The sequence below is a fragment of the Perca fluviatilis genome, chromosome 8, assembly GCF_010015445.1.
Source record: "Perca fluviatilis chromosome 8, GENO_Pfluv_1.0, whole genome shotgun sequence".
NCBI classification, from domain to species: domain Eukaryota; kingdom Metazoa; phylum Chordata; class Actinopteri; order Perciformes; family Percidae; genus Perca; species Perca fluviatilis.
This window is the reverse complement of record NC_053119.1, coordinates 2,996,777-3,016,825: the sequence shown is the minus strand read 5'-3', so window position 1 is coordinate 3,016,825 and position 20,049 is coordinate 2,996,777. Positions and strand designations below refer to the sequence as shown.

Here is a 20,049-nt window from a genome sequence, read left to right as displayed (position 1 = left end):
GAAAGGAGAGGGACTTCCCTCTTTGTTTTGGGGTTTGAAGGTAAAGAGTCTCGGACTCACAGCGATGGCGTACATGGTGACGTTGTCTCTCTCGCTGTCGGCGACGGCCTGCACCAGCTGCGGACTGTCGTGAGATTCTCCGTCTGTGATCACGATCATCACCTTCTGGGCGCCGGGACGGCCGCCGCGCTTAAACGCCTCCGACCTGCACGGCAAAGAAAAGAAACTTTTTGATTTGTGAATCAACTTGCTCGGTGTGTACTGTGTGGGATTTCTTATTCCCGAGGGAGATGGCTTTGTGTCACATACCGCGCCACGTTGATGCCCAGTGCCGTCCTGGTCTCCTCGCCGCCCCGCTGGTCGATGCTCCGGGCGGCCTCTACCACCTCCTCCACCGTCTGGTACTCAGCCAGACTGAACTCGTGGACCACCGTGGAGCCGTACTGAACCACACCCACCTGCAGCGAAAACACAGCTCAGTCCAAACCTGAACCCAGCACACCACTAACTAACCTAATGAGACCGTCCTCCCCAAAAAACGCGTGTTTTGTGGTTTGTTCCAGCATCATTCTGACACTCTGATATTTGGGTTTCTAGTGGCGGTGCCCTCTAGTGGCCATAGTAGTTCTGACGGAAGCAAAGCAGGAAGTAAGGTGAGGAAGTATAAGAGCGCCAAATGTCCTGGTAGCAAATTTACGAATCCTACTATGGCCACGCCAAGACCCGCCCTTCAATAGCATTCACACACTACTATTGGCCAGACGTCCATGCTTACATGTACAGGTCCTATCCCCTGACCAATCGGCTATCCTAACCTTAACCACTCGAGGTCAATGCCTAACCCCAACCAATTGAGCTGCTATTGAAGGGCGGGTATTGGCGTGGCCATAGTAGGATTCGTAAATTAGCGTCCAGGAAAGGAGGTAGGTTGTGTGTGTGTGTGTGTGTGTGTGTGTGGGTGGGTGGGTGGGGGTCATTACTTTAAAACTAAACCCTCCCTTTCCAGGTTAATCAAGGTGAACAGCTGCAGTTCAGGTTCTAAGCAGAAAGGCCTGGAGGAACTTTATCAGAAGCAGATGCTAAGAAGGTTTGAATCTATCCTGTCAGATAGTTCTCATCCCTTACAGGCTGAATTTCAGATGTTGCCATCTGGATCATGCTTTAAACTCCCAAAACTCAGAACCAACAGATATAAACACTCTTTTGTACCTGCAGCCATTCTACTTCTTAATTCTACAAAGAACCATAGATAACTTATTGACTTACTATTTATTGTTTGTTTACTGTTTTTTTATTGTTTTTGACTATGCCTGCAAGGTAGACAATCTCTGTATTGTGTGTGTGATTGTGTGTGATTTGTACTGTACTATCTGCTGCACAACAAATTGCCCCATTGGGGAACAAATAAAGTAACTTGAACTTGAACTTGATTATGAACTAAACCTAAATTGTTTCCATGGTGTCGGCGCGTCTGTTTTACACATTTTGTGTCACAACTACGTTTCGTGGTGTTAAGAGGTCTTTCATGTATTTCTGTGAGATCAAGTAGGATCTGTTGAATGTAGGGATGGACACTATAAAATGATTGAACCCAGCCCCAGATTCAAAACATATCCCACTGCCTCTACTACTTTTGCACATTTTCCAGGTCTCAGTTGCATGCTGGGATATTACTTTACTACTCCTCATATGCTCAGTTTTCACGCTAAGTTTTAAGTTTAGAAAATATGCAGAGAGTCAACCGAGTTTTTGTCCCCAGTCAGTCAATTACAGGGAGGGTTTACCTGCGTGGTGAAGAGACTGACCTCTTCAAACTCTCAAACCTCATGATTAATTATGGATACTAGATGTATTAGATAAAATGCAAATCATTTATGGTTTTTACCATTTTTTTTACCCGTCCCGTTCTTCTTTACCTAAACCCAACTGTCCCGTTCTTGTCCGGCGTGTCATGGAAACGTTAGCCCACTCACGACCTTTTCCTTAACCTGCTTCAAAAGTTACGCCAATAGTCCCGACCAAGCACGTTTAGATAAAGCACGTTTACATATGATGCTAAAGGAGACTTTTAGCGTCAATAACAACGCCAAAGGCACCTGACCAAGTATCCCTATTTCACGCGATGGTAGTGAGAACATGTTGTCTTTTTGTAATTCAGCGATGAACCGACCTGCGTCTGACCTGGGCCGATGTAGAACTTCTGCAGGATGGTGATGAGGAAGTCCTGTACCTCGTACCATGGATAGATCGAGTTAGAACCGTCCAGAACGATCACGATGTCCATAAACGTCTCACACCCTTCAAGTTAAAAAACAATACATTAACATAACATTAATGCTTTTTCTTGCAAAAATAATTTACCGGAAACAAAACTGGACTGAAAAGGTGAAGGCTGAAGCTTGAGCCTATTAAACCTACCCTTTTAACATCTATTATTTTCATTCATAAAAAGAAGAAAGTAACAGAAACTTAGTTTACATTATATATCTAGGACGAATGGAAAAATGTTGGATGATTGTATGGATGGACAGATGGTGGGATGGATGAACGAGTAGATGCATGTTAGATGGACAGAGGGTTGAAGGGACAGATGGATGAATGGATGTTAGATAAACCAATGGATGGGTGGATGTTAGATAGACAGATGGATGGATGGATGGATGGATGGATGGATGGATGGATGGATGGATGGATGGAGGGATGGATGGATGTTAGATATACAGATGGATGGATGGACAGATGGGTGGTTGTTAGAAAGATGGATGGATGGATGATAGAATGCTAAATTAATGTATGGGTGGATGTTACACAGATGGATAGGTGGATGGATAGATGGATGGGTGGCTGTTAGATAGACAGATGGATGGATGGGTGGCTGTTAGATAGACAGATGGATTGATTGATGGATGGATGTATGGATAAGTGGGTGGATGTTAGATAGATGGATGGATGGACAGATGGGTGGATGTAAGACAGATGGATGGATGAATGGATGTTAGACAGATGGATGGATGAATAGGTGTATGGATGGTTGGAGGGATGGATGGATAGGTGGGTGTTAGAAAGACACATGGATGGATAAGTGGGTGGATGTTAGATAGATGGATGGATGGACAGATGGGTGGATGTTAGACAGATGGATGGATGGATAGGTGTATGGATGGACGGATGGTTGGATGGATGGATGGATGGATAGGTGGGTGTTAGAAAGACACATGGATGGATGGATTGTTAGTTCGATGGATGGTTGGGTGGATGTTAGGACGGATGGATGGATGGATGGATGGATGGATGGATGGTTGGATGGATTGTTGGTTGGATGGATGGTTGGGTGGATGTGTAATGATTACTCTGCAGGGCCGGTGTGATGGTGTGGGACGGTTTAAAGTTGCGGGTGACTCTGGAGCAGATTCCTGTGCTGTACAGGGAGCTTCCACACTCATGAGACCAGAGCGGACCGCAGGTCTGAGGACACGTTCACACACAGCAGAGACAAAAAGTCAAATGAGTTCAGATGATCATTTGAAGTGAAGCTGAGCGGTTGTGGAGGGAGTCTCTCTGTATTTTTGACTCACCACAAAGCTGTTGTCCTTTGGGTTGGAGGTCAGCGTCATGCCCAGCCTCATCTTGTCTTTCCTCTCCGATACGTTGTCCAGAGAAAGTTCCCCTGATTCAAACATCACTAAACGTTACACATCGAAGATACAGTCTGTGGAACTTCAACTACACATTAGTGTTTGTCTTTCATGTGTGCAATGTTTGGTTCATGAACTTCTAAAATGAAAGTACTGAGCTTAAGTTTTTTTAGATTTTTTATTTTTTGGGGGCTATTTTATTAAATAGTGTAGACATATAGGAAAATGGGAAGAAAGGGGATGACAGGCAGCATAGATTGGATTTGAACCTGTGCCGCTGCCAAGGACTCCGCCAAATGGGGCACACTCTCTACCAGGTGAAATCTGAGTATCCCCCAAGGTTCATTTTTTGTATTTGAACTAAAATTAAACAAAGTACTTCCTGCACCACTGGCCACATGAAGACAGCAGCAGCATGAAAACTGGAAACAGGATTACTCTCTTCATGCTTGAGTGTTCAGCTGTCAGTCATTTTTACTGTAAATCATTTGCAATACTTCAAACGGTTTTACTCTCTCTGGGCTGCCTCAAACACCTGCTGTGATTTTGATGAACATGTATCATATATCTGCACGTAGCTCACCCAGGTTGAGTCGAGTGCAGTTTGCAGACTTCCTGGTGTCCAGCGGACATTTGAACACATCACCGGTCTGCTGCTTCCCTGTGGATTCAAAGGGAGCTCCAACCAGCAACCTGGAAGCACACACACACACACACACACACACACACACACACCTGAGGCTGAGACAATGCAGGAAGCAGCACACAGTGCATTTTGGTTTTTCCCGATGAGACCAACACTAAGAAACCCTGCTGGGCCTCAGGGAAAAAACAGCCAGATGCCCATCTGGAGTTCAATCTATAATGCAGATTTATTGTGTGTTTGATGTGGCCCCTGAATACCACACAGTGCACACAGAGTAAACACATTTTGGATAATATAAATGATAAACGTTTATATCATCATCACAGAGTACAGCCTAATAATAACTTGAGTAAGGGATAATGTAGAGTGAGTTATTATATCATTATTGGGAATTGAACACTGAATTTCTTCTACATGAACATTCCCATACAATGTTTATGTTGGTCACAATTTACGTCCAATGCTAATTTGAAATTCCAATGCTGGAAATAACGTGCTCTTTATTCTGTGCAGCACAAAGTAACTAACTGTGGAGATGGAGGTTATGGATGCAGGAGGATGGAGTCACATCCCATCATCACCCAACAGTGTTTTATTCGAGACTGTCCTCCCCCTAAAACTGGCTACACATGTCTTATTGTTCAAGCAGCATTTACGACCTTAAGCAGGACCACGGCAGGAGCTGCAACCATGATCCAGGTGCCACCACAATCCAATCCGATTTAAAGGAACACTCTACGTAAAACCTTTGTGTTGAGAATTAAAACACACTTGAAAGCTGCCTCTGTAAAGTTTGTTTTGCTTCTTAATGCCCCAATATATAAAGTGCATAACCTTGCTTTTTCTGTTTTGTATCAGAAAAGTGAAAACTCTGAGAAGCATTCATCACTATTTTCTGTCATTTTAAAGGAATAATGTGCAGATGAATCTAATAAAAATCCAACGCTCCATATCTAAAACAATGAATTTAAACAGATTAAAATTAAAGATGTGTATTAACTCATATTTTGGCACAATTATGAGCGTTATGAGCAGTTAGGCGATAAGAGAAGTGAAGCGTTCTGCAGGATTGAGACGTTCTTGTGGACATTATGATACTTTCTCTGTCATGGAGACTTTAAAACTTAAAACCTTTTTTAGCTGTTTTTTAAAACTCCAAACACAGACTCCATGTTGTCAGATGTAGGCACTCACAGAAGCCTAATAAATTGTCTTTCCCCTCCTGCCCTCAGAGGTCAGACCGTGCTGCCACAGCGTCACACAGCGAGCAGGTTATTAGTGTTAAATGCCTCCACATGCGGTCTGGACGGCGGTTCTGGGAAGAAAGGCTGAGTCACATACCAGAGGAGATGCCATCGCAGAGCGCTTACCCTCAATCTGCTAAATAACTAATGTGTGACCCGTCCACATCAAACATGACGGAGAGCAGCGCTGACAAACCGCAGAGGCCACATCCTGCAGCCGGCAGCAGCAGACACAACCCCGCCTCTCAGCCTCTGACATCACTCCTACAGGCTGATCCTTTCCTGAACAGGTGCTGTCATTTACCTGCCCTCTCCTGCTACTGCTTTATTAGACTATTAGTGACTTAATTACTGATTTCCTGCAGCTCCTATAGGCCCTTTCAACAACACTGTACACGGTTTGGACCTGCATAATCCTGCAGGGAGTTTATATATAAAGGTGGAGGGAATATATATTGAGAGTGCAGAACATATTCTTCCTAATTCTTCCATAAAAAGACAGTTATTTCCTGCTGTTATTGGTGATGACACTGACTACGTTTCCATGCAAATTAATTCTGGTTTTGTCCCGTATTCTCAAAAACAAATGAATATTCCCTGAAAGCATGCAGCTGTGCAAAGTAGTTATTATTCAAAGTGTTCCAGCGGTGGTAGACTTGTGGGACCGTGTGAACACAGCCTCCCTCTGTCATTCCTTCAACTAGCTTCTTGAAAAGGTCGGCAATGATCGCACATACAGGAGCAAAGCTGGAAGTAAGGTGACAAAGTATAAGAGCGCCAAATTTCTGCGTAGGGAGGCAGGTTGGGGGGGGCTGGACGGGTCAAACAAACACAGGACTTTCACCCAGGAGATGTGAGGGAGTGAGGGAAGGAAGGGCGGCTTCTGGGGCTCAAGCCCTGAATGTTTTGTTTTTTTAAAGATTATTTTTTTGGGGGCTTTTCCCTTTATTATAGTGACAGTGGATAGACATGAAAGGGGGAGAGAGATGGGGATGACATGCAGCAAAGGGCTGTAGGTTGGATTTGAACCCAGGCTGCTGCAGGACTCTGCCAACCTGGGGCAAACGCTCTTACTGGGTGAGCTAGGCCACCCCAAGCCCTGAAGGTTTTACTCAAAATCCCTGAATCTTTTTTTCGGCCGACATGACATTACTGTCTTTCAGAGGCTGTAGCTGGTTCTGTTTTAAAGCTAGATCAACATATTGGTATCAGGAACTCATTCTATGCTAGTTTGTTGGGAAGGTTGCTAAATAACGTGTTTCAAAGTTGGGCTACATTGCAGCGAGGGAAAAACTGGCATGGTCATTTTCAAAAGGGTCCCGTGACCTCTGACCTGAAGATATCTTGATGAAAATAGGTTCTCTGGTTACCCGCGAGTCTCCCCTTTACAGATTTGCATAATCGTATAAACGTGTTATTTTTGCCTATTCTAAAATGGTGTATTTAAATATTTCTGCATACTGAGGTTCCTAAACAGTGTTGGAGTTGCATAAATTGGGTCTGACTGGAAAGGTGAGACTCTTGTGGATTCAATGAGCCCAGTTGGGAAAAAAATGTCCCCAGGTGAGCATGCCTCGAACCCCCCAAGGTTTGGGCTAATCCCCAAAAGTTTACAACACCTGGCTCTTATTTATGAAACGCTCCCATGGGTGGTATTAGACAGTAGGAATAAACAAACTATATTGTCGTTCAGTTTGAAACAGTTCTTGGTTTATATAAAGCCACTGTTGAACACATACAGAATAGAAGCTCTAGAAAATAAACTCTCCCTCTTTGATTCTGAGGACTGACATCCAAACCGGAAGATTTCTGTAAATGTTTTAGACGTTTTTATGTTCCTGCTGCTGCTGCTGGAAATTAAAAAAATAATTTTCACTTTTATTTTCTTTAGCTGGACCTGGTTATATGTTGATGAAAAAAACACAAAACTAAATAACGAACCAAGAAATGCAAGAGAAATCAACAACTTGTCAGCCATGTGTTCAGTTTGGTTTTAGTGGTTTCGGTTGGTCGGTTTGCACACTTGTTGAATGTGAGAAGAAAAACCCCAAGAGCAAACCAAACGTTCTGTCACTCAGACTCACACACACACAGATCCCAGCGTGAAAGTTGCCAGGCGACATAAACACTCGTCTCTGTAAACTCGTACCGCGGGAGGTTTGACCTCAGAGGTCGACACGGGTCAAAGGGTTCAACCTCTGACAGACACGGCAACATCCTCGTCCAAACAAACACACATGGCTCCACAGTTTCACAGGTTTATGTTCTTTCTAAATGTGGCTGTTGTCCAGGACTGAAAGTCTGTGACTGTAACTCAGGGGACCATCTGTCTGTAGATGATGCGGCTTGGACACATCATCAGTGATGAGCCCAGGGTCATCGGATGTTTCGGGTCTGATCATCAGACACCCTCACCTGGGTGACCCAACCGGGACCCAACGGACCAAATGGCTCAGGGGGAAAGCACCCTAAGAAATATTCATGTTACAAAATAATCTACCAGGAATGTCTTGCTTGCTTGTATGTGAACACGGCTTCTAACAGGATGATGGCACGTTGAATTGTGACCAAAGTTGAGCCAGGTTCAAGTTTTTTGCGGGACGACCCTCTAGCCTCTACGGCTGCTCCCTCTTAGATGATTAGTCGATGATCGGTCATTTTGGTCTTAGTTGACTAAGACTTCTTATCTACTGTAGCCAATCATTGCAACGCCAATCATTGTTGATACAAAATCTTGGAAGTAAGGGGCTCGGTATCGCCGAGGCCACGTTTGTGACCAACCCGGTCTCACGGCAGTTTGTGAAATAGTCACGTTATTTTGTGTTTAGGTCACGATTTTAGAACGTTAAAATTTCACAAACTGCCATGACACTAGGCTGCTCTGGGGGGATGCAACAACGGGGAAATTAAACGCCACACGCCGGGACGAACCGCCACACGGGACGTGATCCCCGGGCGCAGGGACACGATCCGAGGTCTCTGTGACACGCAACAACGGGGACAGGAAACGCCACAACAACGGGGAAAGGTTGTGGTTAGGAAGAGAATAATGCAGAAGGGAACTGCAATACACTGGACGCGATCCCCAGTCTCCTGGGTGAAAGTCCTGTGTTGTTTGACCCATCCTCCACCCCGACCAACCTCCATGCTCGGAGGCTTTTCATGCTACTCTCTACCGTTGTCGTGCTGTAATCACGAAATATGCTTCCCATTTAAATACATTAAATTAAAATTCGTAATCACCACACGAAAAAAACGACATAATCGTGTCCTGTTCACGAATCAATAGATTCAATAACGTAACCATTTCATGGACTGCCGTAAGACTGGGCTGTTGCGACATATCGCCGTCCAGACCTCGCTGAACGCAAGAAGCGTGAAACATGTTTTAGTCAACTACGAATGTCTTTAGTCCAGGACAGCTCTATTAAATTCAGTGTTAGTTGTGAGCTTTCATAAGTAGAAGTTCAAAACCTGAAATAAACCTGCTCACAAACCCAAAAGAATGTCTTTATGAGGGTCCTGTTGGAAACGGCACATTCTTGAGGAACAGTGAAATGTTTAAACATACAAACTGGTCAGAAGTCATAGGAGCCTGATGGTTTATGGGTACAAGTAATATTCCTGAGAACAATCACAGAGGAAAGACCGACAGAGAGAGAACTTGAAGCGAGTCTTTCTGAATACCAACCCCAGACAAACACCAGATATGTTAAATGTCACCAGGCTGTGAAAAACAACTCAGCAGAATAACAATGTCAAATCCCCTCCTTTAAAAACACACACAGAGCGGAGTGATGGGCTTCCCAGAGGGAGGCTGGGGAATTACCAACCACAACACATAGTTTCCAGATCCGCCGTTCTGCCTCGGGGACGCAGGAGAAGCCCGCCATCGAGACAAACGCAAATACCTTCCACTTATTTACCTGCGACTTCAAAGGCAGAGAGATTTTGTAATCCTGGAAGACTGCGAGGTATTCATCATAAAAAGAGAGAGAGAGAGACGGCACAGAGAAGCGGGAATGTTGCACAATCTCACCTGCAACCGCAGACAGACGAGAGGAGGACAACAACAGCGTGGCCGCAGATTCCCAATCCTTCCAATTTGATCTCGTTTAATTTCGCCTGTTTTCACTGGGTTGTTGTTGTTTCCCGAAAATAAAGGGTTTTGAAAACAGAAACATACAGAGAGCGGAAGTGGAGGGGTAAAGCCTGACATCAGACCTTGACAGAGGTCTGCGCTCTCTGAGTTTGGATTAAAACACTCCCGAACACCCGTTTCCTGGGTGAAAGTCTTGTGTTTTCTCCTTAACTTCTCCAGGACATGAACACCTGTTTCCTGGGTGAAAGTCTTGTGTTTTCTCCTTAACTTCTTCAGGACATGAACACCTGTTTCCTGGGTGAAGGTCTTGTGTTTTCTCCTTAACTTCTTCAGGACATGAACACCTGTTTCCTGGGTGAAAGTCTTGTGTTTTCTCCTTAACTTCTTCAGGACATGAACACCTGTTTCCTGGGTGAAAGTCTTGTGTTTTCTCCTCAACTTCTTCAGGACATGAACTCTGCTCCCTGGCATGAAAGCCCTGTATTTTAGAAGCCAAACATCCCCCCGACCTCCTCCATACAAGGATCTTCTCGCTCTTATACAGCAGCAGTTAATGTGGTGCTGACAGTAATAAATATGTGGAATACATGCATGCTCAGAACAGTGCTCAGAACTTCAAACGAATCATGAAGGTGTTCTTCGGAAGTGGAACACAAAGGTCTAAGGCACTCTTCTTGCAAAAAGTTAAAAAGCCTTTATTTAAATGGCTATTTCATATTGAAATGTTAATATTACTACCTTATTAGCATCCCTAGTTGGGATAAGACAAACTGCAGTGACATGAGATGAGAGAACGATGTGATCTCATCTTGTTTGCAGCAGTAAGAAGCTGCCAGAAACCAGGTTGAAATGTATCTTCTGGTATTCGAGAATCCGACAGCAGGCTGGAAACATAAAGATGAAGGATGAGACGAGACAAACACTCGCAGAAGACGGACGGAGAGGGAGAGCCAAGGACAAACTGTTCACAGAGAGAGTGATAATCGATGTGGCCGTATAGGATCGCATCTAGATCATGAAATCCTAATTTATAGCAGAAAGGATAATAAATAACATCCCGATACTTTACACTCTACAGACGCATCGGTGGAAAATGTGTCTTCCCAACATGAGTCCGACTCCTCAACGTGATTCACTGACAGGGACAGAAAACAACAACCAACTTTCCTGGAAACTTTCTAACTTTCCCAGGACATTTCTGACAGACCACAGCGAGTCCAACAAATACTCAACTCAACAGATACTCCCATTGTAAAGCAGACAGACTAACTGAAGCGTCCAAAAAAACGTCTAAAGTTTGAAAAGAAAAGCTCGGAACATTATAATCAAGGTTGATAATATTTATTTCGTCGTTTATCTGAAGATCTCTTGTCGTGTTCACATGAATCTGATCCAGACATGACAGACTGCAGTTACATCACACGGTGGACATTTGGAATTGTTCTTTGTAAACAGACGTTCAGCCAATTTGTCATTTTTTGTTTTCTGCTGAAACGTTCGTTACGTGTTCATATTTTAAATTATGGCTCGCCAATGTTTAGCACAAGTCTTCCACCTGCTAAAATAATTAACCAACGTCTCTTAAATCCAAGCAGCTGTTATGGTTCAACATCATTAAACATGACTGGATACAGTACAAACCTTAATTTCTCATGTCACGTCTGGACGGAGACAATGAATCACAGAGTGGAATATGTAAGTATGTACCAGTGCAGACTTGTTTCTATAGTTTGTATACTGTAGATCAACAATTTTATAGATGTCGACAGACCAGCACAGACTGGTTTGATTAATTGGCCAGTTCAAAGTAGTTCCATAAGACCAAAAGTTCAATAAATCCGTACAGACTGGTATCTAAGGCTGTCAATCGATTAAAATATTGAATCGCTATTAATCGCATGATGAGCTTGCAATCATTCCTTAAAGGACAAATCCGGCGCAAAATGAACCTAGGGGTTAATAACACATTTGTACCGAGTCGAACACTGTGTTTGAGCGATGTTACTGGTTACTGGTTGCACGGCGTTCGTCGTTCGACTGATCGTGACTGTTTTCCAAAGATAGCGCCCGCCTGTATATGTGAACGCTAATGTCTTTATAATCTATCTTTTTAATAAACTGTCTGTACACTTACAAAGTTCTCAATGCTTCGGTTTACATGTAGGAACCCTCATTATACTACCGTGGAAGTGTGGTGATATTTTGAGCCTTGTTAGTGGTACAGAAATAGACATTTCTCTTTACTTTAACCTCTGCCCAGACGAATAGCGTTGTAAGCTAATTAGTGGTTTGCGCTAAAACTGGTCACATTCGATTAGCATGAAAACATATCCCAGAGATTTCTCCTTTAATGAATCGCACATTTTATATCTGTTCTAAATGTTCTTTAAAAGGGATATTTTTCAAGTTTTTAACGCTCGGGTGGTATTTGAGACTGAACTTACTCCGACAGTTCATGCAGATAACTTTAGTCTTGTGGAGAGAACCATCTGGAAGGGTTTGAAACTAGACTTGCCATTCAAAAGACCCTTTTCTTTATCTATTTCTGCTCAAGGATCTTTGTTTCTGCTGGCCATTTACAACGTTACTGCTGCATCACTTCCTGGTTTTTACAAACTACAGCGCGGCCCAAGACCCAGATCACAGAACGCACGTGTGTTATCCGTGCGTGCGTTCTCTGATATGGTTACAAATTATTTATTTATTGGTCGCTAAGAGGGTCTGAATAGTCTGTAAATCTAGCAAGAAAGTTGCATTGCTGGCAAAACTATCAACAACTTTACTGCTGCATTGCTTCCTGATTTCCCAAACTACGGAGCGAAATCACAGAACGTGCGGGCAGGGTTAACCCCCTTACCCTAACCCAAAAAAAGTAGTTGCGTTAATTTTGCGTTAACTCATTGCGTTAATTTTAAAAGCCTAAATTACTATACATGTAGACAGACCAGTGGACAGACTGGTTTCTATTGATGCAGTCAGACCAGTGGACAGACTGGTTTCTACGGACGTGGGGGATTAATAGTGATCTGGGATTCTCACCACTGCCGTTCTCCCACCTCGTGCTGCTGGACCGTGTAACCAAACAGGTTTTCTTTGGACCCAGAGAAGATCTTGAAGTTCTTCGTGTCGAAGTTGAAACAGAGCTGAAGATCTGAAACACAGCAAAAGAGACTCAGCTCACACAACAAGGTTCATCAATGTTACCCAGTATAACCAATCATATAACCAGTATAAGCGCATGAATCACAGAAAAATGGCGTGTAAAGACAGCATTTCTACGGCCACATGGAAGCACTTCTTCTTGGAAGAACCATCTGTCTGCTGTCTCTCCATCACATTACACATTAAACCCTCTGAATGGAGCTTTATGTTCCCTTCTCTCTGAAATGTAGGAAAGTCTCTAACTGCTTCCACAAAATAAATTCCACTTCATCACTCAAAAGATCTCCTGGAATCAGGAGAGTTTCCTTCTAAGAGCCCCTCTGGCCTGGAACCTACATTTAGTTTCTCCTTCTTAGCTTTACCACGAAAAGGAAAAAAATTACACACAGGTGTTCCTCATATCGAGTCCGTCCCCGCAGGTATGTGGAGGGACGAAATAATGTCAACACCTTCCAGTATAATGGAACCAAAACGACAACACTGTAGGTAATAATCTTTATAATAATAACTTTTCAAAACAAAGTTTGAGAACTTGAACCAGGATTAAAACATTTCTGGAGTTACAGTGCATAAGTGAATACACCCATGCTAAAGTTGACTAAAAAGAGGAATAAAAAATCCTCTTTTGGAAATTGATCTTAATGCCTTAATTCAAAAAATTATGAAAAATCCAACCTTTAAGGACACCAATTTTCTTTGTGAATGAATAATGTATCGTAAATAAATAAATGTCCTTCCTTAAAATACAGGGGCCATAAGTCAGTACACCCCTATGTTAAATTCCCATAGAGGCAGGCAGATTTTTATTTTTAAAGGCGAATTATGTCATGGAGCCATGGATACTATGCATCCTGATAAAGTTCCCTTGGCCTTTGGAATTAAAATAGCCCCACATCATCACATACCCTTCACCATACCTAGAGATTGGCATGGTTTTATTTCAGTTAGCCTAATAGCTGGTTTGATTTGCATTGAGAGATGATTTTATGGAAAGTACCCCATGCCAATCTCTAGGTATGGTGAAGGGTATGTGATGAAGGGTAACTTCTTCAGGACATGAACACCTGTTTCCTGGGTGAAAGTCTTGTGTTTTCTCCTTAACTTCTTCAGGACATGAACACCTGTTTCCTGGGTGAAAGCCCTGTGTTTTAGGAGCCAAACATCCACCCCAACCTCCTCCCAACGAGGATCTTCACGCGTATACAGCAGCAGCCAATGTGGTGCTGACAGTAATAAATACGTGGAATACATATGAATATGTTTGAGAGAACAGCCTGACCCTGAACTGTCAGAGCGTAGACACACACTGTAAAACTTGTAGACATCTCTTGATGATTTAGCATCTATTGCTGCATCTTTACTATTGGATTAATCTGTAACTTTAGTCTCCATTCCTCAGTTTGAATTGTGTTATTACCATGAAACCGGCACAAATGAAATCCATCCTGAGGAAGGAGGCACACAAAACCCTTCACCTCACACTTCAAACTTTCCTCCTCTTCCTCTGTCCTCCCTGCTCCTGATTCTGGACCTCCCTCTGGTTTCAATTACAACCTTTATCTGGATGGCCAGTTGAACGGAGAGAGGGAGAAGTAGAAGACTTTGTAACGCTGCCAAAGTCTGACAAAAAGCCAGATAATAAAGGATGATGAAAGTGACGTCAATGCGCTTTTTTAACTTTATTTTCCACGGCAGGAAACTGATAGCAGCCTGGAAAAAAGGAGGACAGAAATGATTTCATCCTTTCAACAGAAGTCCAATCTGTATCATGCAAATACAGGATAGAAATAGGACAATAAACTATGAGTCAGGACAATCCAAGGCATACTTCCTCTATCAGATCATCACAAGTTTTTCCTTCCTTATGGTTTTGTGCTCAGAAGCTCCGGTGAGCTTCCAACTATTTCAGCTTTATTTCTATTCAGCTCTCCAGAAACTGTCAGTCTCTCTGAAATAAGAGCAGCATGTTGAGCATAGACAGATGTTTATATTTCATAGAAGTGCTTGGCAAAAAAAAAAAAGTCTCCTTTAACGTCTCAGTCAGACGCAGTGGGCTTTCAACTTGGTCCAATATGATTCCATCTGCGCTGATCTTTGACGCTCTAGGTCATCATCTGCGTCATTTTTGAACACGCTTGGTCGGTACTCTTGGTCTTGACGCTCTCTAAGCGCACGGCGTGAAGCGCCTGGTGCAGTTGTGTTTAGGGCGTGTCCAAATCCACTTTTGCTAGTTTGGAAAAGGATCCGTGCGCTGGGCGCCTGGTTCTAAAGGGTTGTACTTAGTGTCTTCATTAATCAGAGGTGTGTTTTGGGCGTAACATGCAATCAACCAATCAGAGATCATCTCCCATTCCCTTTAAAAGCCAGGCGCATTTGGACCTTGGAGCATTGCTGTTATGATGGAGGATTTGTTTTTTTTTCATATGTTTGTTTTGTTTTTGTAATGGCTGTGCACGAGCCTAGGAGCATTTTACTAATGCTCTGTTAAAATAACAATGAAATGCTGAGTTATTGACTTTAGACCAGGGTTTTGCTCGATGATAGCAATACACCCAGAATGCACCTGAACACACCTCCCTGTAAGACCAGCACGCCCAGAATGCAACTGAACACACCTCCCTGTAAGACCAGCACGCCCAGAATGCACCTGAACACACCTCCCTGTAAGACCAGCACGCCCAGAATGCACCTGAACACACCTCCCTGTAAGACCAGCACGCCCAGAATGCACCTGAACACACCTCCCTGTAAGACCAGCACGCCCAGAATGCACCTGAACACACCTCCCTGTAAGACCAGCACGCCCAGAATGCACCTGAACACACCTCCCTGTAAGACCAGCACGCCCAGAATGCACCTGAACACACCTCCCTGTAAGACCAGCACGCCCATGGGCGCAGGTGCCTTTGCTATTAAACAACGTGGGCGCTGGACGGTCTTAAAATAGCAAAGACATTTGCGTCGGGCCTTGCGCCGCGCTGCACCGAGTGCTAGATAGGGCCCTAAATGCTTTGGCTTCTTGAGCCAGGCACTAATGTCCTGTGACCTGAGACCCCACCATGACCCTGTAGGCCTGTATGCTGAAGTAGTTCCTTTGGAGCGCTGCCGTTCGTCTCCTCCAGCTGTGTAAAATGAGCCCTCGGAAAACTCTGCGTGCTGCTGTGGGACTGTTTGCCAGCGGTGATGAATTTGGCTCCTAAGGACCAAAATAAAACACACTGGGAAAGAGGAATGATGGGTAAATCGTCTCTCCCTTTAAGGTGTGTTTGTGTCCTTGCAGCTGAGAAGGAAACCTGAATCCAGTCTGAGCCGAGCCAAAGGCCTGCTTGATTTATCGGAGCGGTTGCAGACAGACGGAGAGAGATTTGGCAGAACAGAGATGCAAGATTTCAAATCTGACGGCCTCCCGTCGCTGCCACTGGATGATTTGACTGATGTGGATGATCCTCGCTGACACATTTTTTAAATTCTTCAAACAGCAGAGGAGTCTCTGCGACTTGTTTGTGTGATATTTCCAGATGTGTCTTTGCTGCTGTAATAAAAGAGAACAGATCACTATCCAGCTGCAGCTACTGCAGCATCGAAGAGAGGATTTTTTTTTTGTCAGAAGAGAAACAAAGTCTGTGCTGTTTTTGCAGAGTTTCCAGGTTTCAAATCAGATGCAGAAGTTGGGGGAAATAAGTGCAATCAGCTTGCAGCCCCAAAAAAACGCCGTCTGTATCACTTCCTCCAGCAGGCAGGCAGACGGCTCTATTGGCTCAGCAATAGCTGCAGCCTGACGCTCACGTTGACCACGGACAGATAAACCTTTCACCTCTCGGACAGGCTGCACAGGTCAGAGGTCACAACCCGCGACAGTCTGAGGCGACGCTAGTCTCCACAGCGCTGTGGAGTAAAGGCTGGTAAAGGCCCTGAGAGGCAATTGAGGAATAAAGCTTTTCTGAGTTTGATCTAAATAGTTTTCTCTCCTGTTTTAATGTCAAAATATTCAGTGTTGTATTTACTTTATCACAGCCAGAATTTCACTGAAACCCTGCTACTCGGTGGATAAAATATGAGCTGAATTCAACTGTTTGAGAAAATGTGTTGAGTCACATACTGGGGTGTAAATATCTCTTCCAGTGAGGAAGGAAAGGACACACTAAATGCAGAATTTCTTGAATGAAGCTTGGTGTTGAAAGTTTCTCCTTACATAAGATGACACGTATCAGGGATTGGCTTGGATGAAATAGAGGAGTCTTTTTTATTTTTTATTTGCTTTAGTTATATAAAACTTTGTTATGCTTCAGACAAATGTACCGGACTGTTATGTCCCTGAAGTCTTCGTTACAGACAACAGAAAACCACTGTGCATGTCTGTGGTTACTAAGAAGTGCAGACAGACTCGGACAAATAATATTTCTGTCCTGGTTTGTTTTGTAGAAGCTGAGTCGAATACAAGAGAGAGCACCCTGAGTGTCAGAGAGATTCAACAATTCACAGTTTCTGAGTTATTTTAAAGGTCCCATATTGTAAAAAAGTGAGATTTCCATGTACGTTTTGATTATAGAGCAGGTGGAGGTGCTATATAAATACTGTGAAAGTAGCCAAAAAACGCTTAATCCACAGAGAAATGCACCACAGCCTATCAGAAACTGATGGGAACAACAATCTTTGACATAGAATTTAACATGAAAGCATGTAAACATGTTCTAGTCAGGGGTGGAGTGAGGTGGAAGTGTGTGTGTGTGGGGGGGGGGGGGGGGCTTCTGGGGCTCCAGACCCAAATGTTTCCTGTCAAACCCCGAATCTTTGAGGATTTTAAAATAACTTCAACTTTGTGTCATTGCCTCTCAGGGCCAGATCTACTAACGCTTTTGGGTCCACTTCAGGCGTATTTGTTTCACAACGTGAGCGTAAAAGCATGGCGAGATATGTACCAACAGGCCGCACTGAGGTAAAAGCGCAGACTGCCTGTCATGGGGACTGAAAATGGCAATTTGCGCTTTTCCGTGGCATGCATATGCCTTCACGGGAGGGTCAAGGGGACAGTGGGAGTTTTCCATAAAGAGATGGGAGGGGAAGCGTAAAGTGCGCCTAATTAGGCTGTGTATTCCGCGGCATGTACAAAAACTGCCCGTGAAAGCACGCCTCTATTTTGCGGTGAAGAGCCGCCTCTTAAAAGCAGGTGTAAACCAGGATGCGGGTTTCCTCACATATGCCTCATGGTGAAATGGCGGCAGTAATCCGAGCAAGACGGATCACACTTTTTCAGTTGAGTGAACACAAAATCATTAAGGGCCCTATTTTAACGATCTGAAACGCAAGTATGAAACGCAAAACGCAAGTAGCTTTGTGGGCGGATCTTGGCCGCTGTTGCTATGATACCGGCGGGATAAATGACTCTTGCGCCCGACGCAAATCTAAAATGGGTTGGTCTGAAGTAGCTAGGTGTGGTTTGGGCGTAACGTGCAATAAACCAATCAGAGTGTCATCTCACATTCCCTTTAAGAGCAGGGCGCTTGTTCCATGGCGGATTGCTATTATAATGGGCGGATTTGCCTGGCGACGCCAGCGGAGCTGCCGATGCGAGATGCCGGCAAAGTAATAAATGCCCGTCTTGGCCGAGTGGCGATGTTGCTGCGGCCTCTCGGGCGCATCTCCTCAAGTCTGGAGAGGATTGCTGCAGCCATGGAGCGTGGGCCTCCAAACACACCACCTGCTCCTGTTGTGCCTTTTCCTCCTCCCCCACTCCATCTCCGTCCACCCGCTCCATCAGGAGCACATCGCGCGATACTCCCGGACCAGATCCCGGCCGGAAGCTTTAACAACACCCCTCTTTATTTTAGTCCTCTAATATTTCCTCATTTATGTCATCAACACATCCATGATTCATGGAAATGTTGTGTAAAACACAACAAGCCACAAAGCATGCTGGGACTTTTTGAGGACTGTACTGTAAAGTGCCTCCTGATCTATCCAAACACCTGAAGCGCATTTTCAGTAATATTTTCCTTTGTAATTATGTATGGTTTGCAAAAATGGGAAGTGCTGCATCCATTTAGATGAGAGAAGTGTATGCACGTTAGTGCACACGCTACATTATGGCCAAGCATGCGCCCCTAAAATAGCATCTGAATAACACGCTACTGACTTTTTGCGGCGCCACTGACTTTAGACCAGGTTTTTCCTGGTCAATGGCGGAATTGTTTTCTGAAACTGCAGAATAGCACAAAGTAACGCCTGAACACGCCCCTTCTCCTCGGCTGAACCGCCCGGGAGCGCAAATACATTCCCTAATTTACCGACGCGCGTCTGTGGAGGGAAAAGTCCGCTGTGCGTCGGGTGCAAAATAGGAATGATACATGCGTCGGTGTACAAAGGCAATTGCGCCGAGTGCAAGATAGGGCCCTAAGAGTTACAGATTAAGCAGCCATGCAATATTACAGTTACTGGGATAAATCAAAGATGACATCATATCTCTGACTCAGCGTTCACATCCCTTTCCAGCAGTTGTTAAACTCCTCGCTACATTACAAATATTGGCATCAGGATCATTTCAAACAGTCATAGCATCAGCAGTGGGAATATCACAGTCTGCACTCAGCCGTATCATAGAACCAGTACTTAACGCTTTGCTACAGCGCACTAGTCAATACGTACATTTCCCCACCACTAATGCCAAAATGACACTCAACAGGCAGGATTTCTTTGCCATCGCCCATTCAATTGCGCTTTTAAATGTGCGCAATTTACGGTATAGTGGGCGGAAAAAGGCACTGATTACCCGATGAACTGCAGGTTTGGTAAATACAGCGTAAGCTGAAGTATCACAGCGTGCGCTTTCGGCGGGTTGGCCATGGCGCTGATAACGCTACGTTCGCAAATGTACGCAGTCTGTCCGGCAAATCAATGGCTCAAAAGTTCTGTTACTACGGAAATATCGGCGTTCATTCTGTGAACTCTACTGAAAACAGGCTTCAAGATTAGTCATGTTGTTTACACCAAATTCCTACCATACTTTATATAATTAATAGTATTATCAGACAGTTTTTGCCTCTCTTTAGGTGGCGGGAGTGAAAATCCTCAACATGAGTTGTGTTCTGGTTTCAGAATGATGAAGACAGTTGGATATAAAACAGGATGTCGGCTCTGCAGGATGGTTCTTTTTCTTGGCACATATGTGTTTCCCAAATGATTTGCAGATTTTTAGGCATTTTATTATCAAATGGTTCGAGTGCATATAGCTGCATGCACCCGGAGGCCCCCTAGGTTTGGGCT

General features: G+C 44.1%; 1 pseudogene; it reads right to left on the bottom strand.

Annotated features, from left to right (window-relative positions):
• Positions 1-20,049, bottom strand: part of LOC120564162 — a 56,818-nt pseudogene that overhangs the window by 34,414 nt on the left and 2,355 nt on the right.